Raw genomic sequence first — 25,796 nt, 5'->3', positions numbered from 1 at the left:
GTCTCAGACAATAACGCACTAAAATCAGTGGAGTGACACCAAGCATTGCTTTGGTTCCTTTTCTTGTTTTTCTTTAGTTCTTCTTGCTTTTTAACTTTCCTCTCTTCAGATATGGGCACAGCTTTTGAATGGAGAAGAGTGAAAGTGTTTACAAGCAAAAGTGAAAACGATTAATCAAGTATCACTAAGCTCAGTGCAACAGAAATAACAAACCAGCACTAAAGCTGCAATAGCGGAGATAAGCAACACGTGTAAAAGAAGCTTCTAATGTAGTCATCAAACGTGTTTCAGAACATAAGTGAGCAATTTTTAATGTTTCTGGTAAGAAATGTATCTGGAAACCAGCACTTCAATAATGCACATGGTTTTTTTAGGGAAGAGGATTGTTTTACATGCACGTGTATGTCTGCTGCAGAGATATTTATGTAGCTTGAGAGGAACTTAAAGATGTAATTTCAATATGAATGAACATCATCCAACATCCTGCTTCAGCTGCAAGTGTTGGCAATTTATTTTATATTCAAATCTTCATTACATAAATGGCTAAGAGACAGCGGCTGTTCTCAGTAAATTAAATTCCACTGCATGTGGCTCCATGTGTAACTCTTTGCAATCATTTACTGCAATGTTACGTTCATACTTGGAGTGTAAATTTACATGCTGCTTTGATTTGAGCTGCTACTGTCTTTATGTGAGTGAAGGATGCAGGGAATTAAATATGCTCAGTCAAAACTCGTATCTTTACTAATAATACTTAGCATAAACCTTGCCCTTGTCATCCACAAAAAGGGTAATTAAGATTTACTCATTAAGGCCACAGTCCTATAAGCGTACACATATGTTTAACTCTACCCTCAGCATAGCCTCGTTGTACTCCCAGCAATGAAATTAAGTCCATGCATCAGGGTCAGGTTGGACCAGGGGCCCAAGGTAAGACTTGATGCTTTACTCAATACAGCACATAAACGTAAGTGTGTTGCTTTGTCAATGCTTGTTTTGTGTCTCCACCTCTGCTAGCATGAAGTAGCTTGCAGATGTATTATCCTACTTGTGTTTCTTGTTAGGATTTTGAGGGGTAAACAAAACAAGGCAAGCAAACAAGGAAAGAAAAGAGTTCCTGTTTGCAAATAGTTTTCCATCTGTTTCTCATTCTGTTTGACTCCGGGGAACATTTCCACACTGTATACATCTCATCTTAAAGAACACAAACTCTGGATGAATGCTTTGAGCTTCCTACTTCTGAACTGGATTCCTGTTTCACTCAGATCTGTGTAGATGGCCTGTGGCCCTGCAGGAATCCTTGCTGTTACTCTGAGCTAAAAGCAGCCCCAGAGTAACTACAACTGAGTTTATAGAGGAGATAGACCCTGGTGCAGGGGCTGACGCTTACTGTACACCTAGAAAAGCAAAGAGCTGCTCAGAAATAGGAAAGGGAAGGGAATGGAGGTGTGATGTCGGGTTTATCTGGAAATGCAAAGGCATCCTGCAGATTTTGTTTGACAAAGGGGTTTTGAATCATTCCGTGGCGTCATGAAGATGGGGAATTGTGGTGGTTGGCTCAAAGTGCAGTCCGAAAGCTCATTATCTCCAGTAAATCTGGTAGGACATACTGAAGACAAAGTCCTTAGTGGCTGGATTCAGATTCATGCTCTAGGGTGCAGTACAGTTGCCTTTTTAGAGGCATCCTGCCAGAGCGGCTGATGAAGCAGTTGAGTTTAGATAAGCACGAATATGGATGATTACAAATGTGCCTTCGTGCAGTCCAATTGAATTTACCCTTGGGTTTTAACGACAGCGTTTGTGTAGGTATTTGGAGGCTGTGACTACAACTCAGCCTGAGCTCCCAGTGGCTGGATTTTGGTGCTGCACTTCCCTCTTGCGTTTGCTGCTAATACTGTATTTCCTCCCTGCCTGCTTGCAAGGCATGCAGAGAGCCTCACATTCCGCAGTTGTCCCTCCCCAGCTCCTGGTGAATGGATGTTTAGCCTTCCTTGAGTCTCTTTTCCTCGATTTCCTCAGAATTGCTGGAATAATTGCCTAATTCCCCATGCCGTTTGTGTTTTCCCCCCCTGAGGCAGGAGCCCTGTTCTTGTGTGCTGAATACAGCACAAGATAATTCTGGCTACCTTGTACACCATGTAGCTGAGGCCACAAGTTGCCCTGGGACAAGTCCATGTAAGGGAATACACCAATACTCCACAGAGGTATTGCAGAGCAGGGAGCTACTATGGCGTACATGGAAGTTCTGCTTTGTTTTGGAAAGATTTTACATCATTCTGGACAAGATTTGGGTACTTTTTTTGACGAAGCAAAGAACCTCAGCAAACCCAAACACATAGTTTGATAGCAGATGGGGCTCACAAGATCAGGCATCCTCACAGTATATACCGACAGATGCCTGTCTTCCTCCCTCAGCTCTGGATTTGACACCATAAGGAAAGCAGACATATGAGCTGGGATCAGCTTCCCTTAGCTATGCTGAGAGGGACTTCTAACACTGAATATTGTATAGAAATATTTTCCAGTCATGTCTTCGAAAGACTGGGAGTGAGATACAATTACCTGTCCAGCTAAAGTTCCTCTAGGGCATTTAAGTATGGACTTTCTTTCTATTCCTCCCATACAAAGTAGGTTTGCTTGATGCTGTTTAGTGTGCGCCATGCTGGTCTCAGCTATTGATTTGGAGCAGGGGTGAGGAGGAAGCTGCCAGCAGGTCAGGTAAGGAATGAGGAGAGCACTTGTTTTTAATGCAGGCCTCAAATGACTTGTTTCCATTTATCCTCCTCCTTGAAAGCCTGGCAATTATTTATTACAAAACAAGGAGGGGGAAAAGATGAATCGAGGTACAGTATCTATGTGATTGAAGATGAGGTTTTCAGACGTGATGTGAGACCTTTAATGGGACTGCATTAGTATATTCACCTGGAATGGGATTGTGAGCCACGTGCTGCCTCGAAGAGTACAAGGTGCTTTGGTAGCGGTGGAGGAAGGGATGTGTTGTCTTAGTGATGAATTGGAGGTGCATGAGAGCTTTCAGCATAGAAGAAACCCAGACTGAATTAACTGGCTTCATTCATCTGTGCTCTGCTTCAGGCTGGGAGTTAGCATCCAGCCTCAGTCAGTCCCACTGAGTTAGGACTGAAGATTCTTATACCTTAAACTTTTCCCTGTTAAAACAGGAGTGTATTTGTGACCAGGAGCAGCTGCATTTCAGTAGTGAGACACACACGAGTACAGATTCATTCTGCTTTGTGCGCTGAATCAGGCTTTTCTACGTGAATGGGTCATTTTCAAGAGGTCTCTTGGAAGTGATGAGTGTCCTGGTTTAGGCTGGGATAGAGTTAATTTCCTTCCCAGTAGCTGGTACAGTGCTGTGGTTTGGATTTAGTGTGAGAATACCAGGACATGAGTCAATGCAGGAGGGGAGTTGAAAGAGGCAAAGGGTTAACTCTTGGGCCAGGTTCTGCACAGGTATTCGGTATAACAAGTAATGAGCCATCAGGCACTCAGCAGAGCCCAGAGCTCTGCTATAAAGATGACTATAGAGGCACAGCCACTGTTTTGGTGAATCAGATCTTCCTGGCTTCGGAGAGTGGAAGCTGGTGGTAAGTCAAAGTGAGGTTTTGTTGGTGGAGGTTTGCCAGGTTTTATTTCATTTCTCATAGGCTTGTTAAAGCATGAAGAAGAAAATGAGCCTTTAGGAGTGGGAAAACTGCATTAGTCAGCTGTTAAATCTGGGTGTGGGTTAGTGGCTTTTCCATTGGAGAGGGGACTGTGGTGATTAGAAACCTCATTTGTAGTACGTGGGTATAGCAAGTACTGGCATTATTTTGTTACATACAGACTGGGGTCTAATACCCACTCCATGCAGGAATTGCTAGGATGAGTGTTACTGGAAAGCACTGATTTCTAGGTGCTGAACAAGCTACAGGGATTTGGGATTGTGGTGTAATTGGTAACAGGATTTCAGCCTGCAAAACTTACCTGATAGCTGAACTTTATCCTCCCACGTGGAAGGTTTCCAGTAAGGACCCCTTTCACAGTGCCAGAAATGGAGTTTCTTCCGGGATGGTCCATGGAAGATTAGTGGAAGCTTCTCTGTAATTCTCACTTCTAATGGGCTTTGGATCAGGATTCTGTGTTCGTGGCCTCACCATGTCAATGTGTTGCTTGCTCACGTTGCTGTGTGTGAATTCCTGCATCCTAGAAGCATATAAACTGGAGGAGGTTGCTTGCTTTGGCAGCTCATTAGTGCAGTAGTAGTGAATGTATGTAATTAGTTCTTATTCTGCGTCTGAAATCGCTGTCTAGAATATCTTGTTCATCCTGTGAAAGGCAAATACAGGCCATAGTTGTGATGCTGAAGGGGGAGAAGTGCAGCTCTCAGAGCAATTGCTCATGAATGTCCTGGTGCATTAAGCTGTGCGATATGCTGGTGCAAGGGGGAAGTGTTTGGCACGGAAAGAGTTAAGATCCTTTTGTTTCCTCCAGCTACTTTCAGCTTCTTGAGAGCTGAAGGTTTATGTGGGGTTCATGGCACTTACCACACACTGAGCTGTCAGCTGGGGCAGCTCTGCATCATGGATGTGCACTTCTTCAAAGGATCATGTCCTTCCATCCTCCACAATGTCATGGAGCAGAGGAGCTCCTTGTCAGAGGATCCCATTCCTAAGGGACAGCTTTGACGTGCAGGCTGTGTTTGGCTGGGTAATTTCATTCCTGGCTGTAGAAATTGAGGCCTGGCAGGTCAGTGCATATATAGGGAGTATGGGAGCACGGCCAAGGTGCTGGGCTGCTCCAGCTTGGAGCAGTTTTGGAAGTGTTTTAATAACAGAATATAGCTTTTTGCCCCATCTAGTGGGTACACTATGTATTGAGCCTGGAGTTGTAATCCCAGCATTCAATTTACCTAATGCAGCTCTCAGTCCCCAGTTTTAGCTTTGCCTTCAGGCTGTTTGAGCAATGCTCGCACATGTTGAATGCACAGAGAGAGGCAGCTCTCACACAGAGCATCAGTTATTGGAAGGAAGCGGAGAGGACAAGTTGGTCACATCCCTGTTCCTGGGCTGCAGCTTTTGTATCAGTGCTGTGTGCTGTTCTCCTTCATGTGATGGGTTGGAGAGGTCTTTCCCCTTCTCATCCCTTTTCCAGAACAGCTATTTCTCACCTGGAGAAGGTCCTTCCTTTAAAAAGCTAATGCTAAGGGCTTTTCACTTATTGATGTTGAGGTTTTAAGCGGTGCAAGGGGACTCTTAGTGTGTGATGGGGCTTTTCTTGGCATTTATGAGAATAAATAAGAACAAAGTGGTTTTCTTAATTGTTAAGTAAATCACTTGGATCCAGGTTGAAGTATGAAAATGCTGGCACAAAATTAGCCTTGCTTTCTTGGGAATGCCATAACTATACTTAAGGCCTGAAATACCCTATCTGACCTCACCATTGCTTTGTATTTTGTAATACCATTACGGAACTGGCGTCTGAGACCTGAAGGCTCCTCTCCATCTTCCTCTGCATCACTGACCCATCTCCAGACTTCTCTGGACCATTATGGAGCTTGTAATGGTCCTGTGCTCCAGAAAACCCCTGGCAAGGCCAGCCTGTAGCGGTGCCAAGACGTGAATTGTATGGCAGCTCTGCCATCTGCCAGGAGGGAGAAACCATTTTCAGACCTCAAGTAGAGAGAAGGGTATTTCTTGCAAGGAATTCTATTAAGACATAAAGCTCCGGGGCCAAAAAGAGGTTGGTTTGTACTAAAGGACCATCTGGATCGAGGATTGGTAGAGGGTTTTAGAGGGAACAAACTGCGTAGTTAGTGAAGTGCAGGGGTTGAGGATAGTGACTGTCTTACAGGTGTGGATCTGGAGTACAGCTTCACCTTGAAAAGCATGTTAAGGACCCTGCTGTCACTGGAAAGTAACAGGAACTGTCTTGAGACACCTCCGAAAACAGAACCGGAGCTCCCAGTTCAGTTGTGCGCTTTCCAAAGCTTCCCTACCCTGCTAATGACTCACTAACACTTGCACATCAGGTGTCTTTCCTACCCAGCAGAGTGCATAGAGGCTGTGGTATTATGCACAGTTGCCGATTCTTTGTCTCTCGATTCCACCAAGGGGGAATATTTCCTGCCTTGCAGAGATTGAGTCTTAATTTAATACATGTAAAATATTATTACAGTTCTTGAATAAAAAGTCAGAGTAGTAAGGGAACAATTATTATTTCATTTACTCTAATATGCTAAAACAGATAGTCTTCTTTCAGGCATACTTTTAATCTGCTTAAGTGTTGGACACAATACACCGTAAGGGTAATAACAGTGTTTCAAATAGGAACGAGGATTTGCCGTTATAAAGTGCAGAAACTCTGGATTTGTTCTGGTTATGTTAATCTTCCCTTGCTGCTTAAGTCACCTCCTCCTCATCTTCAGAAAGCAGTAATTTGCTGACAATGACCTGTGCCAAGGGTGGTATTTCCAATTGTTGCCTGCAGGAACAGGGAACTGAAATAACAACATTAGGCTCTTATAATGAGATACATTTGTACAGCGACCCTGGACATGTCCTGCATTTCCCTTCTCAGATCCTGAGCTCAATTTCCAGTGGCCCAAAGGCTGACCTTTGGGAAGGTATGCTGGACATATAGCTGAACGTATGGGGTCAGGGTGTCCCCATTCATTGCAAAAGTGACATAAAACTTGCACAGCATCCTGCTCTCTAGTCCATAGAGTGGAGAGCAAGTTCAGGTGAGAGATGAGCAGCACAGAGGGAACTGTTGTGTTTTACAGGGACCTAAGGAACAGCCTTGCAAAGCTGTTCTCATGGATGCTAGAGCTTGGATCCTGTCCTGAGCTGCTCCAGCTTGGAGAAGGGGGACATGCACCTTCTGTTGTGCTGTTAGTCAACAGGGGAGTAAAGGGGAGAGAGGCTGTTCCCATCTAACTGGGTATGTAGCTTATTGCTTGGTGAGAGAGACTCTGTCACATTCGCTGTATGCTTCTTTGTGACTGTGCCATGTCTTTTCCATGCATATCCAGGCATGTAGAAAGTATTTTGCACTCTGGTTACCTGCATTGCAGGGGTTGGAGAGTAGTGATTAATAAGTGATTACAAAGTGCTTTGGGATCTTTGGCTGGAATGAGCTATAGAAATGCAAACTGTTATTGTATTTTCCAGGTCAGGGGAAGAAAGCAATTACTTGTAGATCAGTAATGTACATATCCTGTATTCTTCCCTAGCATCATGGTCATACAGCATACTTGGACTGGATGGGCTATTGATCTTAGTGCATAGTTTCCCCTCATGTGCACATTAGCACACATGCTTGCCTGCGCTGTGTATCTTGGGAGAGCCGGATGCAGCATCTGACTTGGGCTGCCTTCACATGAAACGGGCATAACTCTGGTGGGATATATTCCATGCAAACCTAGCTGTTTTGGAAGTTTGAGAGGCAGAAAACTTTGTCCTGTTTTAAGGCTGTTTAGCAGTTAGGATGTGTTAATAAACTCTTCACACATGGGTGGGACTGCGAACAGCCATCTATTGGAAAAGGTGATAAACATCTATGGTTGGCTGGGATTCAGGAATGACAGGTTGCTTAAATAAGCCTGAAGTTTTATCACTTCCTTCCATCCAGATGTGTGGCTGAAGAATGATTTTTAGAAAGCCTTCATAGGGAAATAAGACTCTTTGAACAAAGTAGCTGCTGCTGCCCAGTGGGGCAGGTTCTCACCTGGGATGTGAAGGGCTGAAGTCCAAGTCTGGGTCAGAAAACAGAACTAAACCTAAGCATGTTATTTTCCAAACAACAGACTCAGTCACAAGGGTATTTGGCTGGATAGGGGTCAGTGTGTCTTGAGACTTGTGGTTTGGTCCTGATGGAGAATATCTGACCCAGTATCCTCCACAACATCTTTGAGTTGTTCTGACAAACTAGTGTTTCTCAATGGAAGCTGTAATAAAGAATTCAGAGCAGCTGTGATAGCTACTGCCAACCACAAATTGCCTTGCTACTTTTGATGATGGGGACACAGCTGCTAACAGGAAAAGAAAAACCCACAAGGGAAGAGAGGCTTTGACAGTGGATTTGCATTTAGCTGGAGTCTGGAACACTCATTCTGGATTTGGACCAATTCTCATATGTTGGTGGACAATAGGTTCAGGTCACTAGCGAGGTCTGTTGGGATTTGCAAGTATTTGGTGCCTCTCTTTTGTCCTTGGACATCCTTGTGAACGTGGTTCATTGCTTCCAGCAGTTGCAGGGGGCATGAAACCAGATAGCAAAGAAGGTTACAATAATAATAACAAAACCCTCTCTGTTTCATGGTCTGATAAAACATACAAGACTCAAGGGATCTCCTTGGTCAGAGTTCAGTTCCTCACACTTACCGTCAGTTCTAGGACAGGGGTGTAGTTTAGAGGGCTCCACAGAATATCTCATTCATTCCTTATCATTAACACAGTACTGGGATGGTGCGCCTTGTCTGTACAAGCAGCTACATGGAAAGCCTGCAAACCTGAAGGAAACAACAGAAACAGTGGAAAAGACATTAATTCTCTGCCTCAGAGCATGACAGATGGGTCACTGTGTTGTAGGTCATTTCTGCTATTTGTGGCCAGCGTGAAGCAGCCTTAGAAATCACAGTGTGAGAGAACTATAAAACTGTTGCATGTAACCACAAATTCTTCTGACACCAATGTTGCAGGTTGTCATTCTCCTTGTCATCTGAGATCCATTGTAACAGGCTTCTTTGCAGTGTATAACAAGAGATATTGTCTGTTCTTAAGAAGTTGGCTATAAATAGCTCAGAGAGTGGTAGGCACGGCAGAAGCAATAGCCTTCACTTACTGGTGGGTAGATGAGGAACACAGGGGTGGCTAAGGGTTGCCACTTGAAAGATGTAACTGTAGATACCTTTAAAGCGTGGTCCTCTGGGATGTATTCAAGGTCATGCAAGGAGTCTGTAGCAGAGCCAGGGCCTGCATCCAGATCTGCCAAGTCTCAGTGTGATGCCTTAAGAATAAAGGCTATCTTTCATCTAAATTAAAACCCCACAATTTTATAGAAGCTTCAGGGCCTCTGTCTAATCTATTCACATGGCATTCATCACCATGGCATCTAGGTGCCACTCTCCTCATCTCTTAACCTTGCCAGAGTCTATCATGAATATTCCGAGCATCTATATGGCTTTCCAAATGAGATGAACACGCTCTTCCACTCTCTGCCTCCACTCTCACTTTACACAGCCAGGCTGTATGGCTGATAAACAGCCCCATCCGTTACAGCATCCATAGACAAAACACCAAGAGGATGTCCAATTAGCAAATATCGCACTTAGCCATATTTTGGAGCGTCTCTTCTCCCTTCCCCATTAGAAGTTATGCACTATAACAACACGGCCTGTCACTGTGCAGCCTGCCAGCTGCATAAAATCAAGGCATCGGGCTTCTTTAATTGAATGCATAATGAGGTGACTGGCAGGTTTAATTAACAAAACTCATCCTGTGTGTGCACCTGGAGGTGAAAATAAGTTTAATCAAGAGGAGTTGGCAAGTGCCAACAGCTCTGTCATGTTTTTTTCTCCTTCCCCCCTTTCCCCCCCCCTCCCCTTATTTTGGTTTGTTTCAATGAGTCTTTGTATTTGCAAAAATGGCTCTGGGTGCTGATTAATTATCTTTTGCCCAAGATTGATGAGTTGTTGCTGCCTGCCTTGTAATGAGAACTACTGCTCCTGGAAAAGCTGCACTGGAAGCTTTAATAATCACTCTGCCTTAGATAGACTGCTATGGCAAATGTTCAAGGTGCCTGAATATGGTCCTGTCGCAGTAACCCTTGAGGACCTCATCCACGAAGAGAAAATGTGTTCTTAAAATGTGTTGGCTGATATATTATCACTAAGAGAAGGTGGGTTCCCGGTGAAGATGGTGGTGTGGAGCTTTCTTGGAAGTTAGAAGATTGAGGCAGAAACCATAAGAAATCTAGCTGCTTAGGTTGAATTATTTCTGACGTGAAATGGCAACTATAGCATCCTTGGTGGGTCCTCTGTGGTGGTTAACAGTCATAGCTTGAGGGTAAAAAATGCCTGCCTTCCTCCTGAAGACAAGGCTGGAGGATGTATCCTCATGCATAAGGTCAATCTGTGCTATCATTCCCTCTGTCTACAAGACAGGACATTCTAGTTCACTTTGGCCCTTGTGAACCCAAGCTAAAAGTGCAAAGCTGGAGGGTGGAGATGGAGAGATGGACCAGAGGTGATGATGGGTGAATGCATTCCCCCTTCCTACCAAAGCGGGTGTCTGGGTGTGCCTGTGATAGAGCTGCTGGAGTCCCTCGCTCCTTTGCATGTGGAAGGTATCTCCCAAGCCAAGTTCTAGCAAAGGTTGTGGGTGTTCTACAGCGAGGTTAATGCATTCAAGCTGTCAAAATATTCTTCCTGCTATTCACCCAGTTAACATGCCCTCTCTTTCTTTTGCCTGAAAAGGCATTTGCTATGGTATTCTAATACATGGTCTGTGTTCAAGATGTTAGTGACAGCTGTTGTATGACTACAGGAAGGAAATTATGACTCCCTAATGATAACATGTCACGGCATGTCTCTTTGCTTTTCTTTTCCTTTAGATGTACATTTCTTCTGCCAATGTCTCCGTCATTGCACGCATGCAGTTAATTGTGTATCAATGACATGTACACCATGTGTTGAGAGCAGAGCTTTAAAAAAGAATCCTCTGAATGCTTCTACCTTGTCTTGAAATAGTGCGGAGCTGGCAGAGAAGATGCCCCATGTGGTAACCTGATCTTTTGTACTTTGGGATGCTTCATATCCAAGCATCAGTGTTGCCATCCGGCTTTCCTTATGGGTGGTGGAGCTACAATATGCTCAGTTAAGGATCAAGCGTTCAGGGTAATGAATGTGTGCTCTCAGGTATACTGTCAGTTTCATCTCTTACATGACTTTTATGGCTTTACCCTGACAAATTCTGCAAGGCCTGACAGCTGTTGGAGAGCAATCCTGTTAAACACACAGAGGGATGGGCCACCATAGGCCCTTCTCTGCTGTGTTTCAGCTCTGACCGAACACCTCGAGCCTTTGCAGGGAGTCTTGTCACAAAACTCTAATGAGAAGTGACCAGAAAAAAAGTCTTTAGCATCTGCTTTAAGGAACTTACTGGAGTGACAAGGATGTTTAACCTAGTTTGTAATTCCCCCGATATGGGAAGGTTTCTGTGCCCAGGCAGAAGGCCCAGAAGGGTCATGCATCATTTACAACCCAATGTTCAAAGCGAGGGGCAGGCTGGGGGCAGATGGGAGTGAAAATGTAGGCTTATAATTCTCAGCTCAGCAGAAGCGACTGCTCTGCACAAGGGCAAAAGCCCACTGAGTAACAGCTTCTGGCAAGGGCAGTGGTTCTCGGCTCCCTTTTGCTTCCTGAACTGAACTTCCAAGCCATATCTACAGGACCTCGTCAGGCTTTGGGGTGACCCAGAGCAACCCAACAGGTATAATTCCTCACAGTGAGACACGGTGGTCCCTGCTGATTTCCAGTTGCATCTAGGAGGCAGCTTGCCTTTGAATGGGACGTTATTGCTGTTTAGTATTGAAGTCTTTTAATAGGGTGTATTAGGATATATATATATAGGATATAATAGGATCCTCTTCATAAAGAGGATCTTAAAGTATTTGAAGCAAGGCAGGAACAGCAACAGCAAAAGGTGTCTGGTGATACCTGGAGGCACTGCGGGGAATGTGTGCGACTCCTGTGAGCACGGGAGTCATGCAGTACAGGGCTGGGTGCTGCTGAGCATCCTAGAGGGTATCTGAGAGCGTGGCTTGTGTATAGGCAGGCTTACCATAGTCCTGAATGGAGAAATTCCCTGTGAGATCTGCTGTCATCTTCCTCCTGCAAGGTGATCCCAGAGCCCTCTTCCTTTTGAGCTCTTGGAGAATTGAGGCACGTGTCTTGGGGCTACCATATGGGGACATTAGCGTGCTACTGAGAGGCTCTCCCCACTCCTAATGTGCTCTGCAGTGATGCCAGCCAGAAGACAGAGCTCTTCAGGAAGCTTTTGAAACTAAAGCAGGTAGCACCGTGACTGCAGCCCGGCATCTTTTGAGCAGGGCATAGGTTTTGAAAGTCTTTGCTATGGTGACCTTCTAAAAGCACTTGGCTTTGCTTTGGGATTCCTTGCTTCTGTGAGCTCTGAGCTGTATATGGCAGGTCAGTGTGACGTCTCGGGTGGAAGCTTATGGAAATCTGCATTTGTCTCCCAGAAGGGATTTTCATATTGCCTGTGGTAGGGGAGCATCAGCTTGCAGGAAGGAAAAACACACTGTGGAAGTTGTTTCAACACCTGGTAGCTGTGACAACCATACAAACCCGAGCAAGCTGCTTCCCACTCTATTGCTTAGGAGAGCAGTATCTATGGGAATGACTACATCCTGGCTTCCCTGAGACCCCCTTCTGACACTGGCAAGATGCCTTTTCTGTTTCAATTTAAGCAGTCATGAGAAAAACCAGAAATCACTTGAACAATGCCACTGAATTGGGGGTGGGATTGATCTGTTTGTAGATGCCTTCACAAGGGCTCTGCACAGCACAAGCTTTGTTTTGTAGGAATGCATCTCCGTCCCTCTGCCAGGTTCTAGCTTTATATCCCAAAGGTAGGTTTTCTTTGGGAACTGATGCCAGGAGCTGAGTAAAGGCAAGCTTTCCTTCATCCTCTCTGTGGTGGTAGGCGCATGGAAGATGCCACAAGTAGAGGGATGTGCACAGGGGATGTTTTCCAGCCTCTTTTGCCCATATAGTCTAAATAATCAGGTGCCTGGGGAAGGAAAGAACCTTCTTGCTGCTCTGGGTCGTGGCAGCCACAGGAGGTCAGTGTTGCACTGTGGATATGGTTGCAAAAAGCCAGCGTGGCCTTGGAGGAAAACTTGACCCCAAAGGCAGGGCTAATTCATCTTGGGCACTTTTGGGTAGTTTGCCCCCCTGGTTTACTTGTGTGCTCAGCAAAACCCCGTGCTAAGTGAGGAATGCGTTCCTGGAAGGGAAAGGGATTTGTCACAGATAAAGGAGAGCTGCGGGATGGTCTGGATTTCACACCTTTGCGGACGCAGGGTGGATTGGACACTAGATGTCTCAGCTCGGAAGTGGTCCTGCGAGCTGCAGGCTCTCTCCTCCAAATCCCTGCCTTGCCTTTTGGCCCTGCAGCCTCAGCCAGCTGCTTGGTGGAGGTGAAGTGGTCTGGCAGACGTGGTCCAGCTGGAGCGGAGGGTGTCCAACAGCCCGGCGTGCACATGTGGCTGCAGTGCAGGTGGCCTCCTTGTTGGCAGCTCCGCTTCAGTTATCAAGGCTGAAAAGCCCTCTATGCCTGATCTCAATTCCTCAGCCTGCAATTCATCCTTCCAGGGTGGTCTGGGGGCAGGTTGGTGCAGGAGCAGAGTGGGATGCTTGCATGGCTACTGTCAGGGTCAGGTACGGTTGCTGAAAGAAGATTTGCATTCCAGGAGCATCCAGCCACTGCCACCCCCCAGGGCTCAGTTTTGTTCATGTTTTAAGGCCCATTCCTAGGGAGCTCTGGCAGCTATTTGATGTGGTCGCAGTGCTTTTAGAGAATGGCTGGGACAATGACAGAAGTGAAACTCAAATATTCTCCAGTAGGCTCTGTGGTTCCTTCATTAGAAACAGACAGATAAACAAACAAATTGCAGCCCATTATGAGCATGTCCTTTAGTTCCTCTTCAAACAGCTTTTTGCTGTTTTAAAAAGCTTTAAATAAGGACACAGCCTCCTGAGCCTTGGCTGTAAACTGCTGGATTTAAGCTTTCCTTGTGCCTCTAGGTCCATTGCCTTTGGTGTCTTCTAACTGTCTGATGTGAGCTTTTAATTCGTTTGGCTTTTCCTGGTGAGAGGCTTCAGAATAAGATTCCTTGTGTGCAGTCTTTGATGTTACATCACAAAGAATCTCCCCTTTTTCCTAATGCTCTGCTGAACCCCATAAAAAACAATAAAGAAGTTTTCTGTAACTAGGTTGAGAGGAAGTGGGGTGACCCATGCAAATAGTTTTTGTGTCACTTACAAAGGCTCAGATGCTATGGTGATGGGTTCAGCAAAAAGATCTGAACTCATTTAGGCAGGGCTGAGCTGAGATGGCTTTGCATTGCACTGCCTGAAAGGCAGAGGACACACAGCTAAGGATATAAAGGTGTCCCTGCCACGCTAGGTTAATACAGTCCATCCTTGCCAGAACAGTGTGCAGACCTGACCAGTTTGCTGTCTCTTCTTTGCACGCTCATGGGTATGTTCTGGTAACACTGATTTTAAGAATGCAAAGGACTTACAGCCCTTATGAAAACATAAAGTGAAAACCACTGTGGAAATTCAGCCGGAATTTTTCTTCCTTCAGTAGCAGATGAAGAGCTGGTTTGCTTCATTTGACACTCTGTGGCTTCTGCTTTATTGCTTTCTTGACAGCAGACTCCTGATACTAGGTCTTTACCCTTGTTCTCCATGTCTTGCGTCTTCCGATGCCTTTGCATTTAGGCAGAAGGCACTAGAATTGGCATTTTTCCCATGCACGGGATTCTTAAAGCTGAGGGAGAGGGAAAACAATTGTCTTCATCAGAGGTGAAAATAAAGCTCTCAATTTTTATACCCCGTGTCTTTGCCTTTGCAATCTAGGTTGCTGGCTGGGGACATGGAGCTTCGGGAGTATTTTGTTTGGGGCCCTTGCTTGTAGTCCAAAACCAAAACAGGTGCCATCAGTGTACTTCGGCTCCAGGAAAAGGCTTTGTTACAAGGATGTTTTTGGAGAGGTGAAACCTATGCGCTGACCCTTTTGAGTATCATCTGATGCCTGCACCGTGATTAGAAAGAGCAGGGAAAATCAAAACTAACCTGTGGAGGAGGCATTCTAATGAGCAATTATTATTCCTTTCCATTGACTTTTGCAGCAAGACTCTCCATGCGTTTAGTCTTCTCCAAAGAGCATGCCAGATGTTAGAGCGACTTGTTAAGTCCCTGAACACTGTTCTCACTGGCGTTCTGAACCATTGTTGGGTTTCTTTTTTGTCACTATTAAAATAATTGGGCCCTGAACATTCTGACCCGATAACGCAAAGGAATCTTGGCTGGCTTTCCTAGGGGTCACGTTTGTGAATAGGCAACTTGGGGAGTGTATGCCAGAACAAAGAAATGCTTCTGCATGCAAAGATCTTCAATAACTTAATCTGAGGTGGAATCATGTGGCTTCAGAAATCGTGCCTCCTGGCAAAATCTGACTTTTGCATTTCAACATCCTGAACTTTAGTCTTCAAGGAAGCTTTTGTGCTGCTGGGGCTCTGCTGCTCTCCTAGAAGAGGGTTCTTTGGAAATGATTGACGACAAGGCCAATTCTACCTTTGCATGATTTTAATATGGGGAGAGCAATGAGGAAAGCAGACGTCTCTTTACAAAGTGACTGAAGCCCTTTGCCATCCCAGCTTGCACATAGGAATCTTAATTGGATTAAAATACAAATCAGTATATTGTGATTTTGGAGGCTATGGATCCCACCCTCCTGTTTTTAGGCACATTGGCCAAACTCAATGAAGTGCACGGTCAATGTTTTAGCTTTGCCTTTGGTGTCCCTCGGTTGGAGCTCATTAAGCATTTGGGGAATAATAATTCTGGGACTTGAACTTTGATCTGAGGAATCTGGGAAAGAAAGGGCCGGAAATTGCAGCAGCCTGATTAGCTACCCCAAGTTGATCAACTTTTCTGCCAGATGCAGGCAGAGCTCCTAGAGGCTGAAAGACAATAGCGCGAGCAAGGGAGAGCTGCCTTTGCCGTGTTGTGTCTGTGCTCCTATCACATCCCATTACTGTCTCTAATGCAGAGGGCACTTTGAATCGCTTCACACACACCCGCAGCCAACTGGAATCTTTGTCCAGAATCTCTGTTTGGCAGAAAAACAATAATAATTTAATTTTTTTTTTTAACCCTAAAGATTTGTGTGTTAATTTTCAGGCATTTGGGAGTTGTGTGGCTTCATCTAGGACTAGGAACACCAAAATCTCTTGAGAGAAGCTCAGGCAAAGCTCTGAGAGAAAGGGTATCTTGAGCCTCACTGAGTTAGTGGGGCTTTCAAAGGGACAATGTGAATTACAGTGCAGCAGGACCAGGATAGACTGCACCATGCCAGAGTTTTACGTGATGAGCGGTACTTAACTCCTCAGGAGGAAGTTTAGATTGGGGTATAAAACCTAAAGTGCTTGCATTCAGAGCAAGGCAGAGTGTGTCGTCTATTTTCATTTCCCCAAAAATACCATGAGAATTTCAACTCGCATTCAAATACATGTTGTGACAACCTAGATTCAGTGAGGAGCCAGCTTTAGCACTCTGCGGCGTCTGACTGGGAATCTTCTGACACTGGCGACTGAAGAATCCCAGCTGTAATCGAGTGAGGAGTGAAACAAAGTTGTTGCTTGCAAAGCAGTTTGAGACTCGTATACCTTTCTCCTCGTAAAGTAGGAGGAACATGTACCTGCTGCCATCAAAACACCTTGAAAACACTGCAGTATTGAACCCTGCATCCTTGGCAAGCTTTCCTTATCGGTGTCACTGTTCCTGGAAACTTTCTACACTTTCAGTGTCTGTCAAGAGACGCATCAAACGTCTACCTCAATATCTAAGGGAAATAAATACCCACAAGCAACTGCTGCCTAGTGCCATGTTTCTGGATGCTTGGCCAGCTGGCAGAGGAGGCATTGGGATGTGGAGCTTTTCCAGAAGAGCTGCTGAGGAAGAAATCTTTTTTGTTCCCGCTACAAATCAAACACTAAATATTGTAGCTGAAAACCCAAATGATTTAGCTTCCAGAAATAAGACATCATGGTGTCTTATGGACTCTCTTTGCGATGCTTCTCGGTCCCTCTTTATATAGGAGACGCTTTGGTCCCTTTCCCACGATGCTCCCCACTTCCCATCTCAGGCGTGGAGTGATGCAGTGGTCTATCAAATTGAAATGTACTCGGGATGTTTTCCAGGAGGGAAATCACTGTCATTGCAAATAATGTTGTTTGAAAGAAAGTTTCCTTTCAAATGAAAAAAGGTAATACAATTTTGGCAAACTCCCATCTGCCTTTCGTTCCAGATACCCCACCCTCCAGCTGTGTGGAGTATCAGAAACTACCTTTAATATGATTTTGGAAATCCAATGTCAAGTGAATGGGTCTCAGTTTTCACGGTGGAGAGGCGTCCCATTGTCAAAGAGCCAAACGTTTTGTCAGGTTTAAGGTTTTCTGCCCCTCTCTAAAGCCAAGGTTCTGTTTCAGGCAGGAGGCTCAGTGACTTGAGGAAGCTGATGCTATTCCAACATGTTGCTCATATCCTGAAGTCTTTTAATTTCCCCTGGCTGCTGTTGGAATAGTACCATTTCACTGAATAAATTAATCAGAACATAAGATTTGTTGAATATGAAGACTCAAAAAACCAGGGTACGCTCGTGACTCTGACAAAGCTGCTGTAGTTGGTGGTTAGTCATTATTTTTCCCCCTCTATGGGTGAAACGGTTACAAGAACCTCTGCTATTGTTGCTAGAAAAAGAGGCTTCCTGTGATATAAAGTAATTTTTTTAAATAGGAAACATATGGCTGGTCCCTAACAACAAAGTAATATTCAGGTGCTGATGGCATATGCCTGCCGTCCTATTACAGGAAGCTATCTTGGAAATCTGGTGGCAGAGGCTTATACGCTAATGTTCAGGAAGTGGGGGGGGGGAAGGAATCTGAAACTGATATCAGAAATACATTTGCATGTTTAATTTCTCTGGAAGGGCTTTGCTGTTCCTAGTTGTTGTGGTTCTTGCATGAATAGAGCCAGGCTTATGGGAAGAAACTTGGACTGAACCGTGGTTGGGGATGTTACTTTTATCCTCCACTGCTGGTATTTCTGCCTACCTGTTTGTAGTAGTTGATAATATTTACCTTTGTTGCCTTAACACTGAAGTGGGAGCCAAACTACAACCATTTCCCCCCACCCAGGGCTTTGGCTTAACCCTTATGATGTGCTGTTCCATCAAAGCCCAAATATTCAGGTCCCTTTTCAGCTGGAGCCTGGGTTGGGCTCACAGCCCAACGTAATGTTGGTCAGCAGAACATGATACAGATCTGTTTGTACTTCTAGAGATGTGGGAAACAAACGAGGGATGTATGAACTGCACGTGCTGGTGGTGTAACTCCCCTTGTGCTCAGTGGGAACTGGTGCTTTTGGTGTGGGGCAGTGTCGAGCCGCTGAAATTCATTGTGGTTTTATCTGCATTCACAGAAACTTGCACTTGTGATTGTTCAGTCTCCTTCACCCCCCCTTTCCACCAGCCCCTGTTCTTGCTTTCAGTATTGTTCAGTTATCCAATTAGTGCACTCACACCTGCAGCGTCCTCTTCATCTACAAATGTGCTATTGCTTTAACCCTTCGGAGGGCCACAGCTGGAGAAATGTCAATATGTGAGAAATAGATCCCTGGATTCGGAGCGATTTGTGCGTGAACAAGGGACGTTTGGATTTGGTTTATCCCTACTCTTCAGGAGCTGACACCTAAGCAAAAGTAGGGAGTGACTGTTGTTTGACAGCGAGCTCTTCTTAGGGGGCAAATAGCACTAGGAAACATTAACTCTCGGCATTAAAAAGCCCCAAGGTTCTCTAGTGAAGATTCTGCATTATGTAGGAATCATCTCAGAGTTGCAGCAAGTTGCAAAGAGGCGTAGCAGCTCAGCAGGATTGATTAAGTGTCTACAACTATGCGTCTAAGATAGTGCTATAATAAAAGTGACAAATGGGGAGGAATATTGTGTCTGCTAGAAACTTAGCATGACTGAACGGAAGAAATGCACAGGGTAATTTATTGTCAATGAAGAACCATCAGCAGGAGAGAGTGAACCTAATTCATCCCAATTAATTAGGTAAGGGACTTAAACCTTGGGCTTCCACAGCTCTAGCCACAGAGTCACTGGCTATCTCAGAGGACTTTGGGGTCTGCCTATGAAACTCTTCAGATGAGTTTTAATTGATCGGTTCATATGTCTGCGGTAAGAACCCTCCGAACGCCCCTCGTGTGGGGACATCACCATTGTCAGCACTTTACAGCGGCTTTCACCCGGGCTTGTTTCTGCATGGCCAGAGCTGGTTTAGCACTGCAGTTTTAAGTGTGTTGAAAAGAGCCGTGCTCGCCCTTGCGGGCGGTCAGCCTGCGTAGCCCCGCATCCCCGCTGCTGCAGGCAGCGAGCGTTTGCCACAGGGCTCTCATTGGCACTCATAACAGAGGAGATGGCCAGCGGGGTGGCAACAGCCTTCTCCAGGCTGGGCAGAGCTTTGTGTCCCCCGTGGATTTGGCTGCAGTCCACCCAGACCTGCAGGTAGTTTAACAACGGTCCCCCCCTCCCCAGTGCGATAAACAGAGCGTCCTGCTGCTAACAAAGAAAACTGTAGTCATTCCCCAGGTACTTTTCTCCCCAGCCTTAGGAAGCACTAAGTCTGTGCGGGTACGGCAGGATGGGGAGGGGGAGAACAGCACCTTTTGCATGTGCGGCCAGAAACCCCCATTCTCAGGCATAAAGCACAAAAGAAGATGTTTTTATGAGGCGGGGTGAGGCTGCTGCACACTGAAGGGATCCCACCACGCCGCCCCACACTGATAAAAGGCTCCTTTTTAAGTGATGTAATTCCCAAAGCGGTCTGCAACCCGCTGAAGCTTCAGGCAACATCAGTGTGGTCAGCCTGAGACTGGAGTGGCTGGGGGAGAGCGCAGAGGAGGAGGAGGAGGAGGAGGGCAGCAGCTCAGACCAGGAATGCTTTTACAAAGAAAGGATCTAAACACATTCCACTAAGGCTGTTCCTCCCCTGACAGTTTGTCGGCAGTGCCTGGGTTATGGGTGTGCAATCTCCGCATGAGCCAGTCGCTTGTCCTACAAAAATGATTTGTTAGACAAGTATAGCCGGAGCTGAGAGCAGGGGGAGGTGGAAAGGAGTCAGGGTGGAGGGGGAACCTTGGAATGGATTCAGGAATGACTGATGGGCTTGAGTGGAATTTTTATCCCGCTACTACCTTATGGGGGGGGGGGGGGGGGGGGGGGGGGGGGCTGAGAAGTGGAAGGGGGAGAAGTGAGAAAAGGCGAATGGAGGATGTCTGCTGTAGCATCATGAGGTTTTATTTTTTCACTGCAAAATGCAAAATTGCCTTTTTTTAGATGCATAAAAAGAAAAAAAATAAAAAGAGCCTTATACCACTCTTATAATTCCCAGACAAAGGCAGCTGAAGCAGACACCCCAGACAATGGAGAGCCCTTTCTCCCTAAAGCATTTGCCTTTCTCAGCAGTTAAGGTTAAAAGAAGGGAAAGGAAAAAAAAAAAAAGAACCAGGCAAACCTAATTGAAAGAATGAATTAAAAAGATGACCCCGGAAAACGTGGCAGCCTTTTTATTTGATGAGGAATCAAGTTCGTAGCGTGTCAGCAGAGGTGCTGCAGTTTGGTCTTTCATTTGTTTCCTGGCAATAAGAACATTCCTTTCTTAGGCTGATATCATCCTCTCATCTTCTCCCTCCCTCTTTCTGCCCTTCTCTTCCTCTCCTCGCATCCTTTTTCCTTCCTCCCTTTTTTCTCCCTCACCCCCTGGCCCTTTTTTCTCGTTGCTTGCCAGTTCAGGCATTCTCACATACATTACCCCTTCCTTTCATCTCCAGAATGACCTGAAATGACCTTTTGCCTGGCACTAGACGTGACTTAACTGATAATAGCAGATACTTGGGGGCCTCAAGCGGTGGCTTGTCTCAGCATGTAGAGGGAAGGGGGGGGAAATTCCCCCTTTTTCCTTTCCCCTCCATACGGAAAGCACGGGCTTCTCTTTGTAGCAGCGTTTCCTGCAAGGTAGCAATTAAGGACACTCCGTGCTTTCGATGAGCGCTCCTTCTATCCCAAAGCTGTTACAGGAGGGAGGGAGGGGAAGGGGAATCTGTCTGCAAGTGGTTAAAAAAGTGGTTTTAATGCCACTGGCTACTAGTGCTCTGCATTGCGTCTTGTGCTCCCGTCTCAAGGCAGAGACTTGTTGGAACGGCACAAATGTCCTTCTGTCTTCAATAATCCACACTTTTTAGGTGACTGATCTGGGCAGAAGGTTATTATTTTGCTTCTCAATGTCCCTCGAAGCCATCACGGTAAAGATTGCAGCCAGAGCCGCCGGGTTTCTGCTCTGAGTTTTGAATGTTAACTCTTTATTTGGCTCCTCGGTGAGGCTGGGTGAGTTGCCACAGCAACGACTCGAGTCTTGAACATGAAAGGGCTCTTATTGTGCCATGTGGTGCCTCAGAGATACAGAGAAAGAAGGAGGCGGGGAGGAGAATTCCTCTTTTAGAGAAACAATAGCGAGACATTATGTGAACTTTGGGGGCTTTATTATAAACTTGGGCCGGGGGGGGGCGAAAAGGGGCTACAAGAGTCTGCGGGGAAAAAATGTGCTGACTTACAGCACCGTGCAAAGAGAGGTGTGTGTGTTTATAGAAATATTAATTCACTGCCTGTTAAATAAAAGCTCAACACATACCCGTGTATTTAGTTCTTTGGCAGGTCATTTAGCGAGTCGGGCTGCCCAAGCAGATCAGAGCGCAGGGTCAGACCCCAAGATACGGGGTTTATTTCGTTTTCTTTCTTGAACTTTGTTCTGCCCTTTCTTTCAAGAGAAAAGGAAAGGGGTGGGTGTTAAAATGGCAAGAAAAGGTACCATAGTGCAGGCTGTTTTCCATTGTCCAGAATAATGGGGCGACTGAAACTGCAGACAATGGGAAAACGCAGATAATAGGGTTACTAAAGGATGCAGAGCAGAAATACGTGAATGGCTGCATGCAGAAGCAAGTTAGGTGCAGGGGAGCTCATTAGTTCAGATTTTCCACTACCTTGACCAGATCCAGTCTGAGACTGAAGATGGTACCGCTCGCATGTCCCTGTATTCCAAGTGGGCTTATTTGCTCCAGATGACTGCTGAGCCCTGCGTTTGGCTTTACCCCACCAGACCTGTGCTGGAATGGGGGCCAGCTCAGGGTGTCTCTGTTCCATGACACACCTGGATGACCATCCTGTATAAAACTGGGAGTGTGACTGTGTGCAAATGTATCCCTACGTATAAAGGTATTAAGCTCTTGGGCCAAGAAGGAGTTTCTCTCCAAGAGCCCCTGCTCTTGTGTGTACAGCTGTACCTAGAAATGGATGCTGCTCTGAGGAACTTACCATCACCACACCTCTTGTCATTAACCCTTCTCATTTAATGATTTGTAGTCTTCCACTGAAGGGTCCTTGTAGTTGTAAACCCAGTAAACAGAGTGGCAGCACTTTGCTTGGGTTAATATACTCTGTTTTCTCTTCCCTGGCTGTTTTGAATATGTATTGCAGAACTCATAAGCGCTGGCACCTTGTCACCTACTGTAACTGAGAGATAATGGATTTCCTTTTCCAAGAGCCATTTGCAAGTCAATTCAGATTTTTCTCCCAAGTATTCGATTCATCCCCAAGCTGAGGTTGTCAGTATTTGGGGTGATGGCAGAGCGGTAGGAAGCTGCAGTGGCAGAGCAGGGATGGACCTGCTCAAGGTGCCATCTCAGCAGCTTCCTCCGCTGTTCCATCTTACAAGGCTTGTTCTGCTTGGCATGAGTTAGCAGTGAAACGTTAACCATTGGTACTGGACAAACCTCAGAACTCCATGTGAAACTCGTCCATATCTCTTACACTTTGATGTATCTGGAGTGATTGTGCAGCTTGCCCTGAAATTCACGTGGTTTCCACGTTTCAATCACTACAACTGAACAAGGTTCTTCGGGTTCCCCTGAAATTTCAGAGCAATATCGCCTTTTGACAAGGGAAAAAAGGGAGTCATGGACTTCACTGAAAGTTAGCATTACCTTAGCAATTGGAAATCAACCGTGTGTCGTTGGTACAATGCTTCCCATTCCTCTCTGCCTTGTGGGATGCAAATCTCGGTGTATTAATTGTCAGTAATGTTGGCATCAGCCATCAGAGGTATAAAAATATGGCTGAATTATTATTGTGAGAGGAGCCATTTCTTTCTGAAGTCTTTGACTGTGGAGTGCTTAATCTCATAATCTTGTTACACATTTGTATGTGTATTGGGTGTGCATGCAATGCTTACTGTCCAGGGATGCTTTTCTAACAGGATTGCTTTTCCCCCACCATTATAGTGCATGTAGTTTAGAAACTTTAGATTTTGGATAATGTTGTACACCTACTTAGGATTGCTTTCCCTCTTCAGTACAAGTTCAAACTCTATTCTTAATGAATTACCTGGGTTTCCAGCTCTTCTTTGTATAGGATCATCACTAAGTGGATTAAATTACTGTTGCAGGTGAAGGACAAGGCAAACCATGGTTTATTGCCTGAAAAGCATGACTGCCTGAAGTGGTGATGATTGTATATGCCTAAGGATGTTGAAGTGTCAGCTGTCTAAATGTCTCCAGCAGTGTTTTCTTTCATATATAGGATGCCTGGAATTCAGGCTGAGATCTGTCAGGATAATATTGGCACTAAACCTTTCTGTAATTCTCAAAATACATGGGAGTGTGAGATTAAGAATAAAAGTTGGGTTAAATCTCTGATCTCTTTATCAATAAGGAAAAAACAATGCAGTGAAAATGTGAAGTGTATTTGCCTTTGATGGCTGGTCAGGTTAAGGAATAATGGCATATTATGTGTTAGCAGCCAATGGAGTTATGCCTGTAACTCAAGTGGCAGCAGCCTCTGCTGAGTGTTTCAGGTTAAAAGGCTTTTAATGGTGCGAGAAGGAAACACAACACATGAACACCTGTGCTTGCAGACTGTGGCAATGGCCCTGCACCGGAAAGGTCAGAGCCTGTGTTTCCCTACTGCCCACTACAAAGATAAGGTCTAGGCTCAGAAGCAGCATTTGACTGTTTCCTACACTTCTTACACTTCAAGTATGTCATCATCAATATCTTTGTCTTCCCTGCTCTTCTTCTTATGGTTAGACTAAAGGCCACATCTAGTCACCAAAGACCCTGAGGCTAGTGCCTTCTGTCAGCACCGGCTCCTCTGAACACCTGGAGCCAGCCAGCCAAGAGGTAACGTTAAACAGAAAGAGGATATAAGGCTTTGTGAATACCACTGGTAGTCTTTGCTCCAAACACATCCAGTCTGTTTTTGATTCTGTATTTGCAGAGTATCCCTCACTGTAGGGTAACAGGCACGACGCATTAGGAATAATAGCAGCATGCAGTGTATGTCAGAAATGGTTATAAGCAACAAAATGACCTGCTAAACTCTTTACTGCTTAATATTGAAATGCTTATGTGTTTAAGGATGGACCAATCAAGTATTAGCTGCTTGTATGTGGAGCTTTATAAATGGAGCTGTTCTCTAGCTGTAGAACGTAAAGGGAAAGGAGCGCAGCGTCCCAGAGAACTGAGAGGAGCCCGATACTCGGGAATTACCCTCCCTGTCTACCCAAGCCGTGGCCTCTTGGTGGAGACCACAGAAACCTGCCGCTCACTTCTGTTCTGATACAGACAGGAACTTGCTCAATACTTTGAGATCTGGAGGCTCGTTTCATATCAGACGCCAAACAGTTGTTTCCTCTTTAATCAAATGCTTAACTTCTGCAGGTTAACACCACCAATAAGTGATTTAGATAAGCTTGGGTTATTAGGAAATCTTTTCAGAGTACATGGAGCATGTGGAAATGGCTGTTAAAAGCATTTGTATTACCTAGTCATTTGAAAATAGAGAAACATAAAAAGGAAATGATGGCCACAGTGAGCTGGATGCTATTTGCACATCTCAGGAGACACGAGCTGGAAACTGGAGCATTACTTAAGAGTTTTGACCCCTGAAAGTTGTGTCTCCTTCCAACTGGCGAGTGAACAGTGCTAACCATGTAACAGCGTGGGTCTGCTGTGCTGAGTTCTCTAGCAATACTCTGCTTCCTGCTTCCTGCAGAGAAAGGAAGCTTTCCCCTCTACCTCTTCTCTTCTCATGTGTCTCATCTTGACTGTGAATGCTGTGGGCCTGACTGCTGTTGGAAGCTGGGACTCCTGATTTATGCTCTCATCTTTTCCATTGATTTCAATGCATAACCTTGGGTGCGTAACTGCAGACTCTCATTTGTGAGTGGGAGCAGAAGTATTTGGGATGTCTTGAAGTGAAGGCTCCCAGCTGTCTGTGTGCTCCTCTGCCCCAACCCTCTGGTATGCGTGAGCTCTGTGCTAAGCCACTTCAGTTAACAGCAGAAGGTGCTGGTGGTTCATTTAAGCCATGCTGCAAGCAGTGACATTCCAACACCTGATGCTCCACCAGCTCAGGTGAGGGGCAGGCAGACAGCCGGAGCATCCCCAGGAACTGGAGCATTCAATCTACACATGCTTTAATGAACCAGCTGGAGATGGTAAGCATTTAGGATAACACTTTCTTAACTGAGGTTTATGGAGCAGGCTGAGAGCAGGTACAATTTGTGTCGTACCTGAGAGGCCTGCATCACTGTGCTGTTTTAATTATATGGGTACTGATCTTGTGAAACAGATTCAGGTTGAAGGAGGCTCCTTTGGGAGACAGTTGTTTTCCCCTGGAAGCTTCAAACAGAAGGAAGATAAGCTGCTTATAAAGCAGGAAGGCAGAGATTTTTCCCCTCCCTGAAATCATTTTTCTTCTTTAAGAAGTTATTTGCGCTGAGAACTTCGGGTTTAAGCTGACTCCATGCTCTGCCTGCCTGCGGAAGGTGGTGTACTCTACAGAAGAGGTTTTAAAGGTCACTAATCCAGC

This window comes from Pezoporus wallicus, unplaced genomic scaffold (assembly GCF_028554395.1).
Source record: "Pezoporus wallicus isolate ANWC-B61680 ecotype Strahan unplaced genomic scaffold, APGP_CSIRO_Pwel_v1 contig_11829, whole genome shotgun sequence".
In the NCBI taxonomy this organism is placed as follows: domain Eukaryota; kingdom Metazoa; phylum Chordata; class Aves; order Psittaciformes; family Psittacidae; genus Pezoporus; species Pezoporus wallicus.
Note: the sequence above shows the minus strand (reverse complement) of the source record.